General features: G+C 42.3%; 1 long non-coding RNA gene across 1 annotated transcript; it reads left to right on the top strand.

Annotated features, from left to right (window-relative positions):
* The first annotated feature begins 3,723 nt into the window (after positions 1-3,723).
* LOC128412393 (uncharacterized) lies at positions 3,724-11,733 on the top strand. Its single transcript, XR_008330083.1, has 2 exons — positions 3,724-4,049; positions 11,157-11,733. It is a non-coding gene; the product is annotated as an uncharacterized LOC128412393 (long non-coding RNA).
* Positions 11,734-12,340: the final 607 nt, after the last annotated feature.

Genomic DNA, 12,340 nt, shown 5'->3' with positions numbered 1-12,340 from the left:
CCTTGGTCACGGATTCTGCCCGTCATCTCCGCCAGTCCCATGTAGTCGATCACCTTCGTCTGCCACTCTTCCAGCGTGGGTAGTTCTTGTGTCTTCCAATACTTTGCTAAGAGGACTCTTGCTGCTGTTGTAGCATACATAAAAAACATCCTATCTTTCTTTGACACCAATTGGCCCACCATGCCCAGGAGAAAAGCCTCTGGTTTCTTATGAAAGGTACACTTAAGCACCTTCGTAATTTCATTATAGATCATTTCCCAGAAGGCCTTAATCCTTGGGCACGTCCACCAAAGGTGATAGAAAGTACCTTCAGATTCATTACACTTCCAACATTTATTATTGGGCAAATGGTAGATTTTTGCAAGCTTGACTGGGGTCATGTACCACCTATAAATCATTTTCATAATATTCTCTCTTAGGGCATTACATGCCGTAGACTTCATTCCGGTGGTCCATAACTGTTCCCAGTCAGCAAACATAATGTCATGTCCGATATCCTGTGCCCATTTAATCATAGCTGATTTAACCGTTTCATCCTGTGTATTCCATTTCAACAGCAAGTTGTACACTCTTGACAGATTCTTAGTATTGGGTTGTACTCTTTATTTTAAACTTAGACCCTAGGATTTCAATGATTAGTTACCGCACAGCTCCAATGGGACGCCTCTTTGTTAAACTCTCTCAAGGATCAGCCCTACATGTCTCTGAACCACAGACAAAAAGAGCGGTTGAGAGACTCTGCTACCTTGCCATCATGGGGTTTTGAAGGGAGAACTCTCACAGAACACACAGATCTCTCTTTTTTTTTTAAATGTTTATTAAAATTTTCAAAAAAGAGTACAAAAGAAGACAAAAAAGAAAAGAAAAAAGAAAGAGAAAAGAAAAGAAGAAGAAAAAACAGCAGTTAAAAAAGTTTACCTTAATTACATTCCATACCCAATTTCCTTGACTTCCCCACACCTGCCCTTCTTGTATTCCAATTCCAGTTTTTAGCTCAGCAATTTTTATCCCTCCCACTTTACCTTATTTCCTCTAATTCAATTGACTTAAACAAGTTTTAACTTCTAAACCTCTATCTTTATATTTCAAAACTTATTCTTAACATACTTTTCCTAGATTCCTCCATCAATTTAATTAATCTATTTAAACTTAAAAATCTCAGTCTTTATACACCAACACTTATTTTTGATAATCTTTTGCTAAGGTCGGCCCCAAATCTCTCCCCAAATTCCCCATTTTTATGTTAGTGGCAAAAACCAACTTAATTAAAACAAAATCATATTTTTACAGCCTTTGGATTCCCGAAGCCCTACCACCCCCTTTCCCGGTTTCGATCCCCAACCAAAGTCCATCAGTCCATCCAAAATCAGCCTGGCGATCTCACATCCGAGGCACTTAACCCTCTCTCAATTTCTCTCTGCCGGTTTTCTTGATAGTCCTTTATTTTAAATTCCGAATCTCGAAGAGGCTCTGTTCCAGTAAAGTCTGTATTTCTTCCAGCCAGACCTCCATATTTAACAATGGAGCCAAAATCTTGTTTCTTACTGCTCATAAGTCCAAATGTCCCAAAGGCTCCAAATTCTGTATTGGCCATATTTATATTCCATATGTCTTCAGATCCCCATAAGAGGAGATCTCTCCAATTTCCATTCTTCACTTCCAACCAAACTTTCATCGTCATGTTCTTATTTTCAATTATTTCCAGCTTATCAGGCCTCTGGCTCTCTTTAGCCATCTGCAACATCCCAGCGCCTCCTTCTTTCTCATGTTCTTTAAATGGCATCTCAAATGACTCAGACTCTTGCTCCTGTTTGGCTATAAGGATTTTTGGATCAGCTACAACACTTCCCTGTTCATCTGCAGGAGCTTGAATCATATCCTTTCCAGGTTCAGCAATTTTGTTTACTGTTCCCTTCATTGTTATTACATTCATAGTCAAAACAGTTGTCTGCTCCTGAAGGTTTCCCAAAAGACGAAAGGTCCTTTCCAGTTCAGCCAGTATTTTTCCACTTACAGCCATTTTTGTAATGTCCTGAACCCCCTCTAGAGGGATTCTAGTTACTTAATGACAAATAAACCTTTTCTTCTTTATTTTTAACAATTTGTTACCAAATTGTATCAAATGTAACCAGCAAAGACAGCAAAGACACAGTTCTCCTTCCCCCCCCAACTTTGACAGCTAATTTGACAGCTGTCAAAATCTATAAACCTCTTCCACAGGCTCTCTCCCCGATCGCTCCCGGGTTTTGGGGGAGGGGTAAATTCCGTTCTCTTATCCTCCAGCACAGTCACTTAAATTGGCCCAATATAAAGTTAATTGCACTTTTCCACAAAAAAAGAAAGACATTCACACAACCTTAGTAATAAAATCCTTGCTTTACGATGTTTACAAGGCAGGTAGGTTGACTTCCTTTTTAGCACCTTGCCCGATCTTGCCGAATTCCCAGAAATAAATTTCCCTTTTAAGTCCAATTACCGTGTTACTCACGGGTCGTTACTTTTGATCCAAAAGTTCAAAAGAAGAAGTTAACGCTCTCCGTCCATGGCATGCGGCTTCACTCAGCAGGGGAAGCAGTCGAACTCTCAGCACCACACCTCCCTCCGTCCCCCGTTCCGAAGCCTTTAGAAAGGCTTCTTTGCGGGTCGGGGGGGGCACGCAAATGGTGCCCACCGAGTCACCAGGTCCACAGGCTTCAGTGCCTGTGGTTTCTAAGGGTCCCCGCGTCGCCGCCGCGGCAGGACCCGACCCCTGTTGAGCAGATTCCCTCCGGAGCTCGGAGGGAATCCGCCATTAGACGATGGCGCCAACCCGGAAGTCCAGAACACACAGATCTCAGATCCATGCCTTGTTTTTTCTACTTCGTGGTATGAAAAGTTCTTTAATAAGCATAAAGGTTAAATGTATGTGTGTCTTTCTAATGTACACACATCCTGACTCCTTACAAAAGGCTCCATAACTCTCACTTGTATATGTAGGATTTATGTGCACAGTGGACATGCATGTGGGTTTAGATGTATACCTTGCAATACTGGTGTAGAACATGAATTGGGCCCCTTGCATACACACCCAGCACTGTGTTGGAAAGAAACCAGGGTTGGCTCCAGTTTTCTGGGGGGTCCTTTGGCACTGGGTATCTGTGGGCCCCTTGTTTCCTCCTCAAACCACACGCCCCCTCCATCATGGTCTCACCCTTTTAAAATATACAAAATCTTGACCAATATGGTAATTCCTGCTTCTCAGGGAATAATATAAAATTTTGAAAATCTTAATTCATTGGGGTAAATTTATACAGAGGAATGGAGAAAGGGTCTGGGCCCCAGAGAGACAGTGACCATTGCCTCCACTACTGGCTTTCTTGAATAGGGCTGGGCTGGCTTCCTCCTGCACACAGCATTTAGCAGGAAAATGCACTGGACCCCTAGAAGCTCCTTGGTCCACAACTTATAATTTACTTTTAAAAAGAAAAGAAAGCTAAAAGTCCAGGCCCTCTGCTGGTTTGGAGCCCCGTAGAACTCTCTCCATTCTGCCTGTTTGTTGTGCCATGTCTTTCAGCATCCTGTTGCTATTGTTTCAAGCGCAAATGTAAAGAAAAACCCATTGTTCCATTGACTGTTGACTGAATTTGTTTTCTACGTGCAACCAAATATAACAATGCTGCTCCTACTAATTCCTCTGTGGATACAGAAATAAGGTGAAGGCTGCCTCAGTCTAGCTTCCATCCCTGGCTTTAGGCCTAAAGGCTGCAGGGATGTTGCATCTCTTCACTGCCAGTGAGAAAACCTGCAATGGGAAACAAGCTCCCATTTGTGAGTCAGAGGACTAACAAAGGCTCTGTCACAAAGCAATGAGGTCACCCGGACATGGTGACACCTTCCTGATGAAAATCATGTGATACCAGTAATGGAACACTCTTGCAGGCCCCATGGCCTCCTCTGGCAACTGGAACAGCTACGCAGCATTCCCAGGAAGGGGTCCTGGTGTTCTGGGGCTCACAGTTGCTCTCTTGTGAGCACCCAGTCTTTATAGAGTAAAAGCAGCACAGACGGAGGTGAGAAGGTATCTGGGCATACCTACTTTATTTCTACTAATTACAGATTAAAGAACATAACCAACACGTATGAGAGGAGCAGTCCTCGTATGGACATCCTGTCTTGTCGCAAGACAGAGCAGAAAAGAAAAAACACAATAGTACCAGAGGCAGAAGTCACACAGACAGGCTTCCTTTCTCACGGAACAGAAAGTAAACAATAGGATCAGATGATCCTTGCAATGGGAGGAGTGAAATACCAACAACTAGCTGCCCACTATATTGTCAAGAACTTGGGCTTCATGACGAATTTTGTCCTATCTGTGATGGACAACTCTAGGAAGAGAGGTATGGTGTGTTAGGATATAGTTCCGTTCCACCTTAAAAGGAACAGGCGTGACTGTTGTGTGTCACATGCCTGTTTACTTCCAGCGCAGTCTGCTGGGAACTTCTGTTTGTATATTGCTTTTGCTATACTGCTGTGTGCTTGGACACAAAGGGAAGCAGACATGTTTTTTCCTTTGTTCCTGAACTATGCTGAATAAACGCCTGTAAATAATGCTTACACATGTCTCTGTCCACCACTTCCGTTGTGAAGAGTTATTCACTCTGCTGATAGAGCGTGCTCAAGTTTCTGAAGACTTCTGAAGCTATGTGTTGCTGACCTATGCTGCTCCAAGGGAGACCAGAGTTTATCTGGCTGCCGGCCGGTGGCTGGGGGCCTGCCTGATGCCCCCAGCTCCCTGGCAGCATCCCAACGTGGTGGGATCTTTAGCCTTCTTTCCGTATTCAAGGTGCATAGGCTAAATGGACAGGAGGTGAATGGGAGCACTCTGGCAGTTCTACCATGTTGTTTCTTTTTTTAAAAAAATAATTTTTATTGGTTTACAACAAAAACAAAAACACATAATAATTTCACATCCAATTTTTCACAAATTATTTCCTTTCTGGACTTCCTTCAGCTTTTCCGTAAATCATTGATAGTCATTATTTAAGTTATGCATTCCTTAGGTTTGTATTGTCATTATTTAAACCTTTCTTTTTCTGTTCCCTATAAACAATACTTCTCAAATTTCACAGTGCTTCTTTAAATCCTCCTAGCGTTATCTGTCCCTCAATTATACTTTCCAGATATTCCAGAAATTTTCCCCAGTCCTCGATGAACTTTTGGTCTCTTAAATATCTAATCTTCCCAGTCAATTTATCCAACTCAGCATAATCTAACAGTTTCATTCTCCATTCTTCTATCGTCGGTATTTCCTGTTGTTTCCATTTCTGAGCCACTAACAGTCTTGTAGCTGTCACTGCATATTGGAAAAATTTACAGTCCTTTCTCTTTATCTCATTTCCTAATATTCCTAACAGAAAGGCCTCTGGTTTCTTTATAAATGTATATTTTAATATCTTCTTCAATTCATTATATATCCTTTCCCAGAAGCCTTTCACTTTCTTACATTCCCACCACATATGGTAAAAAGAACCTTCTTTATCTTTACATTTCCAACACTTATTACATGTTTTATACATTTTCGCTAATTTTACTGGTGTTATGTACCATCTATAAAACATTTTCATAACATTTTCTTTTAACGTCATACATCAGGGGTGTCAAACTCAAATTCATCGGGGGCCGCATCAGCAGTTTGGTCACCCTCAAAGGGCCGGTTGTATCTGTAGGACTATGTGTCCACTCTTTATTATCTCCCCACCCCAACCCATGTACAGTGGATCTAGCAACCTCATCCATAAAGTGCTGGCAAGGTGATACCGCTGTTCTGCAGTATTATATTTTTTGTTTGCATAGTCCTACAATGTGTTTTTAATCTTATAAAGCAAAAGTGTACACTCAGCATCTCTTAACCAACCCGCTTTTAATTGTAACCTGAGCATGCACCATGTTGCTGAAGAATACACATAATGCACAGGTGGTATCAGTCCAGCAATTTCCTACAAAGCCTCAGCAAATTGGAAACATAGGTGAAGGACGAACGAGAAACTGGCCAGTATTGCCCCCATGGACCTGCAGAGCACCTTCACTTATAGCCAGTTATGGCCATGTAAATCCGAGTTGCTAAATGGGAGATTAAAAGGGCACTCCGAGGAGCTTCCAATTTAGCAAAAAGACGCCCTCCTTTCTGCAATTGCGTTCCGCCAAAGGACAAAATGAACCTGCCCATTTTGCCGGGCACAGGGAACTTCAGCCCACCCTGCGTCTCTCGGATCCATTGGGATTGGGTACTTCATCCACCCGCAAGGGAGCTGGCCAAGGCAGAAGCAAGGCGCTCCCCGCCGCCCCGGCCAAGAGAGGCTTCCCCAGCCCTTGCAACCGGTCGGGCGGCTGCGGCGGCTGACCCACTCGCGGCTCCCCAAGGTCACTTGCCCGCCGCCGGTCCCAAAAAAATGAAGGCTAAGCGGGTCTGCCAGCCCTGCCTGCTAAGAACCAAATCCGTTGCCCCTCCGTTCCGCTTTTGGTCTCTTCCGGGAGAAGCGGGAGGCGGAAATGCGGCTCCTCACCAAGGCTCGCGCGCATACGCCTCCATCTTGGCTCCCAGCTTCCGTACCTAACGCACTCGCTCAGCCGGCTGCCGGCATGCGAGTCACGTGGGCACCCACACCTCCGCTTCCCCGCGAGACTCCTCTGAGCGCAGCCATTGGTCGTCTGGCTTCCAGGAGCTGAGCCAATAGGAATGAGGAGAAGGGGGGAAAGAGAGCGACACACTGTAGGGGGAAAAAAGCAAGAATAAAAGGTGAAGGCTGTCGGCCGGCGGTGGCTACACGGGCCACATGACGAGGTCTGGCGGGCCGGATTTGGCCCGCAGGCCTTGTGTTTGACACCCGTGTCATACATGCTGTAAATTTTAAGTTTTCTTTCCATAATCTTTCCCAATCCTCAAATTGTATATTGTAACCAAAATCTCTGGCCCAATGTATCATTACCGACTTAACTTCTTCATCCTTCAAATTCCATTCTAGCAACAACTTATACATTTTGGATAAAATTTTAAAGTCATTATTTATTATTTCTGTCTGAAATTTTGAATCCTTGTCTGCATAACCACGTTCTTTGATGTCCTTCCTAAACATTTCATTTATTTGAAAATAATGCAACCAATCATATACATGTTCTTTAACCTGTTCATATGATTTCATTTTCCATTTTCCTCCTTCTTTAAATAACAATTGACCATATGTGATCCAATTGCCTCTCATATTAATTTTCCTTATACTCATAACTTCCAGTGGAGATAACCAGTGTGGTACTCTAGGTTCTAATAGGTTTTTATACCTATCCCAAACTTCAATCAAAGGACCATGGAAGATGTGGTTCTCAAAACCTTTATGGATTTTCTTCTTCTCACATCATAGGTACGCATGCCATCCAAATCTGTTATTGAACCCCTCTAGGTCTAACAATCCCTTATTTTCTAATTTTATCCATTCTTTCAGCCAGCAAAGGCATGATGCCTCATAATATAATTTTAGATCAGGCAGGGCAAAGCCTCCTCTTTCTTTCAGATCTGTTAGTAACTTAAATTGAATTCTTGCCTTTTTGCCCTGCCAAATATATCTTGAAATCGCTCTTTGCCACTCTTTAAAAATCTTATTCCCCTTAATTATGGGGATAGTCTGAAATAGAAATAACATCTTTGGGAGCCCAGTACGTTTCCGAGCACAATTCAAAGTGTTGGTGCTGACCTTTAAAGCCCTAAACGGCCTCGGTCCAGTATACCTGAAGGAGCGTCTCCACCCCCATCATTCTACCTGGACGCTGAGGTCCAGCGCTGAGGGCCTTCTGGCGGTTCCCTCATTGCGAGAAGCAAAGCTACAGGGAACCAGGCAGAGGGCTTCTCGGTAGTGGCGCCCGCCCTGTGGAACGCCCTTCCAGCAGATGTCAAAGCGATAAACAACTACCTGACATTCAGAAGACATCTTAAGGCAGCCCTGTTCAGGGAAGTTTTTAACGTGTGATATTTTACTGTATTTTTGGTTTTTATGGAAGCCGCCCAGAGTGGCTGGGGAGGCCCAGCCAGATGGGCGGGGTATAAATAATAAATTATTATTATTATTATTATTATTATTATTATTATTATTCATCTTAATTGTAGATATCCTGTCCCAAAAGGACAGTTTCATTCTTCCCCACACCTCCAAGTCCTACCATGTTGTTTCTAAGGACAGAACAGCAGCAGGACATAAACTGTGTGTGTATAGGATTCTCTCTGCACATTTGGAAACCATGTTTTTAAAGAGGTAAGGAAATGGGACATTACACACAAACCTACTTGCAGGCCCATGTTTTCATAGAATGTGTGAAAGGAGTGCCACTCATCTCATTTTTTACATTTGACTTGTCCTACCCGTAGTCCAAAATGGGATTCATTTTACTGCATCCAAAGCGTCCGGCAGATAATCTCTGTGTTTCCAGAATGTGATAATATTTGTAATGTGCTAGATCATGGGCATTTAAATATATTTTCCCTTTGACCTACATTAATCCTAACATAATGCAATATACAATTTTGAGAAGTTTGTAGAAAATGATCACCCAATTTAGATGGGATAAGAAAAGTCAGAGGATTATTTATTCCTCAGTAAAAGTGGTGTTTTATTTAATTTCCGTTAACTTACGGCTAAATTTTGGAACCAATAGTCATTATGTTTTGTTGTTCGAAGTATGGGGAGTGTTAAAAGATTGAAACAAATGTTTTATCTCATTTCAGGCATGGTTGACTAAATGTTGTGGGTTACTGAACTGAATGAAAAAAGTCAGTGTCTATCAATCACATGCAGCTCTTAATGAACCAGATAGCGCAGAAATAACAAAATGTGTGAATTACATTTTGGGGATACTGGCATCGTAATGATACAGTCTTATTAGAAAGTTGTTCTAAGAATGTAAGAATGTTGTATTTTGTTATTAGGGGTTTTGTGTTGTTTTTAAAACAATTTAAAGAATAGGCTAAAACTGCCTAAGGAGGAGGAAGTGGTCCTGTTCTCAATCCTTCTGCTGATCTTTATTAGACATTTAGCCACTTAACAATAATAGTTTTAGAGAGTAATCAGAACTAAGTCCAGGGCCAGTTGTAGTGGAAGCACCCATCTCTGCCTGATTTATTAGAGGACAGGGTTGCTCTCCTGTAACTATGCTGCACTAGCTCTTGACAAAGTGGCATTTGGTGGCAGAAGGGGTGGCAGAATTCATCAACACTAAAGCCTGGGTGAAGAAGGGTTTGGGGGAGCATTCTGCATTGCTATCTTCATGAACAGGAAGCTTTGCTGAGAGAGACAGTGTGTGACTGGAGCTACTGAATTAGGCAATCCTTCCACAGTCTTTAATCATGGAAAACTCAGTTGCTGTTGCCACAACGAAAATTCTCCTGTACTCTATAGCCACAATGCACAAGTCTAGTGACTTATATTAGCCCAATATCTGAACACCTTGAGTGATGATGACTGATTGCTGTACACAACAAAATGGTTCCAGGTACTCAGTAAGCATGCCAAACGCTGAAATCCCTTGCTTGAATTTTCAGTGGAAACATCAGAAAACTGTATGTATGACCACAGAAGGGGAAGATTGCATTTCTGGTGAGGGACTGTGGGTGTGAGTGCTATTTTAATTTGATGAAAGAGATATAACCAATATATTTCAAATTAACATTCACATCCTCAGGTGGGCTCCTGAGTTGCTCCTCTGGTTGGGCACTTGCCTCCTGTGCCACCATCCCACGAGTTAAATCTAGTTTTCAGGTTGTTTGGTCTTTGTTGATGACATTGTTGCAGCTGTTATAGGGTATATATAGTAAATGCTTTTGATGTAGGTACAATAGTTATGGCAGAATGATTGCCTTTCCTTGGGTGCTCAACTGTTTTATTGCCCTCATTTCTGAGCTGGTGGCTTTGCAGTTGCCTCTTCTCCTTCCCTCCCCTTCAGCAGATGCCTGAGGCGCCACATGCATTTTGAGTCTCTAATCACTAGCACATATTCAAAATGCATGATGAAGTATGTTGAGGTAATGCTAATCTGCATTCATGATTGTGAGAAAATGTTCTTGACTGGCCAAAAGAACAAAATTTATATGCTTGGAGGGAGGGGTGGGGACACACGCATGCATAACTTAACAGCAGCAACAACCGAAAAACCTTTCATAGTGGACAGCCCTGATCAAAAATTTGTGACTAACTCAACAATTAATACACGAATAAATCTTATTAATGTTTTCTGCTCCAGTTAAAATGATCTACTTTCTGGTAAAGCAGGTGTTGGAAGAACCAAAGGGCCGTAATGGGGTAAGATAAATCCCTTCCTTGTTTTCCAGTGATTAATGGGGATGGGGGAGTTATGTGGTGAAGGGAAGCAGAGACAAGAGAGTTAGGACTGTCCCCTGACCCTCTTCCTAAGCTGGAGGAATAATGTCTGATGCATGGAGTCTTCTCTACTTGTCAAGGCTTCCTACCTGGTTTAGAATTCTGATCTGATGTTGTGCCACGTTTCTAAGCACAGGTCCAAGCTTTAAAGCTCTGGGAATATCCACACTTCCTCTTGTCCTCCTGCTTTCCCCCAGGGAAAACCACTCTATGGCGCTCAGTTGGAGCCAACAGCAATTCATATTTTCTCCAGCTTAATGTTGGCTCCAACCTAGCGCTAAAGGGAAATGAGTGGGGCAAGGGGAAAGGCACTTGGACCCATGTCTAGAAAGCATGAGTTAAGCAGAAAACAGCTTAGTCCCATGCTTTCTATGGACAAGCAGAAGTGTGGATGAGCCCACTGTGCCCAAGCATATGTTTAAGCTTAAATAATCATCTTTTCATCTCTTATATTGGGTGACTCCTCTGTTGTCATTTTTTAATTATTTGTACTTTTACACTTTTGTATGAAGATGACACTTTTCTGGCGATTTCATGCTAAATCCGTAGGAGTTTATCACCAACGTAAGGTTTGCCTATAAACATCATGTTATTTAGTGCTACCACCACATGTCAGCCATCCATGTGTTTCCAGAATGCCCATAAAAGGAAAATAAGATGAATAAAACCGTAAATTGGTGAAGTTTCTCTTGAATTTCACAGTGGTGGCAAAAATAACGATTGTTTTGAGAATAACATCCAGTTCTTTTCTGTACGCAGGTTTGCGAAGACAAAGGCTTAGAAACTGCCTGTCTGCTATAAAAGAAGATGGCAGGGAATGAAATTTTCAAATGCACTGAGCACCCACAACTAGTTGAAGATTCTTTAAACTAGGTCATTTGTAGCTTGCTTATGATCACCCAGAAGCTAGGAAGAAACTCCAAATTTCCAAAGTCATATTTCAAATATATAACCATGGGCTCATTTTACCTCTTTTGCTGCAGTACCACATCAACTCTATCATAGTCTGCTACCTGGATAATAACACCTCCAGGAACCATAACTGCAGCTCTGCTCTTTAAAGAACTCACCACACCACCCCTTGTTTGTAAATGTTCTTAAAATATGGGCAATTTTAAAGGGGGACAAGAGAGTCCATGCAGAACCATCAAAGCTGCGTTAGCAGAGGGCCATTTCATTAGCAAGAAAAAGGCAGACATTTCCTGCAGGAATATCTGCCCTAATAAAAAATGTCAAGGAGTGGGGGAGATAGAGATGAAGAAATACAAATGGAAGGTTACAACCCTATGCATGCATATTGTACACTGTTAACTATGAAAAATGGCTTGCAACACAATTTTTATGAGTGTGTGTTAATTTCTAAAGAAACTGAGAATCCAACATAAAGTCATTCTTATTTAATTGAAATCCTTTTTAAAAAAATAACATCGCTAATGCACACTTCAAAGCAAATGCAGTTCGCTACCTCGATATTGCAAGTTGGAAGGGACCATGGCTAGGTAATTTACAACAACCTTGCAGAGTTGTCCAATGGTATTTAAAGCCTACAGCAAGTTGGGCTGAAACTGGGATAGTAGCTTGCAGCCTACTGCGACCATATTAGAGAGGCTTTGCATTTCACCAACATATGAAGTATGGCTGGTGTTGATGTGGCACAGGGCCTTTTTGGTTGTGGTGTCTAAACTCTAGAACACGATGGGGAACCTCAGGCCCAGGGCTTCTTTATCTTGCCCGTGGGCAAGATGTACCCTCTTGAAGCAAACTGCTTTGCCTGGCTGAATTGTGCCTGGAACTCTGATAAAGCTTCTTGCTCACCTGGATAGAGGACAAGGAAGTGAGTGTGACTGTGAAGACGCAAGCCTACCAGAAAAATGATAACATTCATTGCTCTGCGCAATTTTGTATCTGGCCCTGCCAACCAATGGCATGTGCCCCTTCAATAT

The sequence above is a fragment of the Podarcis raffonei genome, chromosome 4, assembly GCF_027172205.1.
Source record: "Podarcis raffonei isolate rPodRaf1 chromosome 4, rPodRaf1.pri, whole genome shotgun sequence".
Taxonomy (NCBI): domain Eukaryota; kingdom Metazoa; phylum Chordata; class Lepidosauria; order Squamata; family Lacertidae; genus Podarcis; species Podarcis raffonei.
The sequence above is the reverse complement of the archived record's forward strand: the minus strand, read 5'-3'. Positions and strand labels throughout refer to the sequence as shown.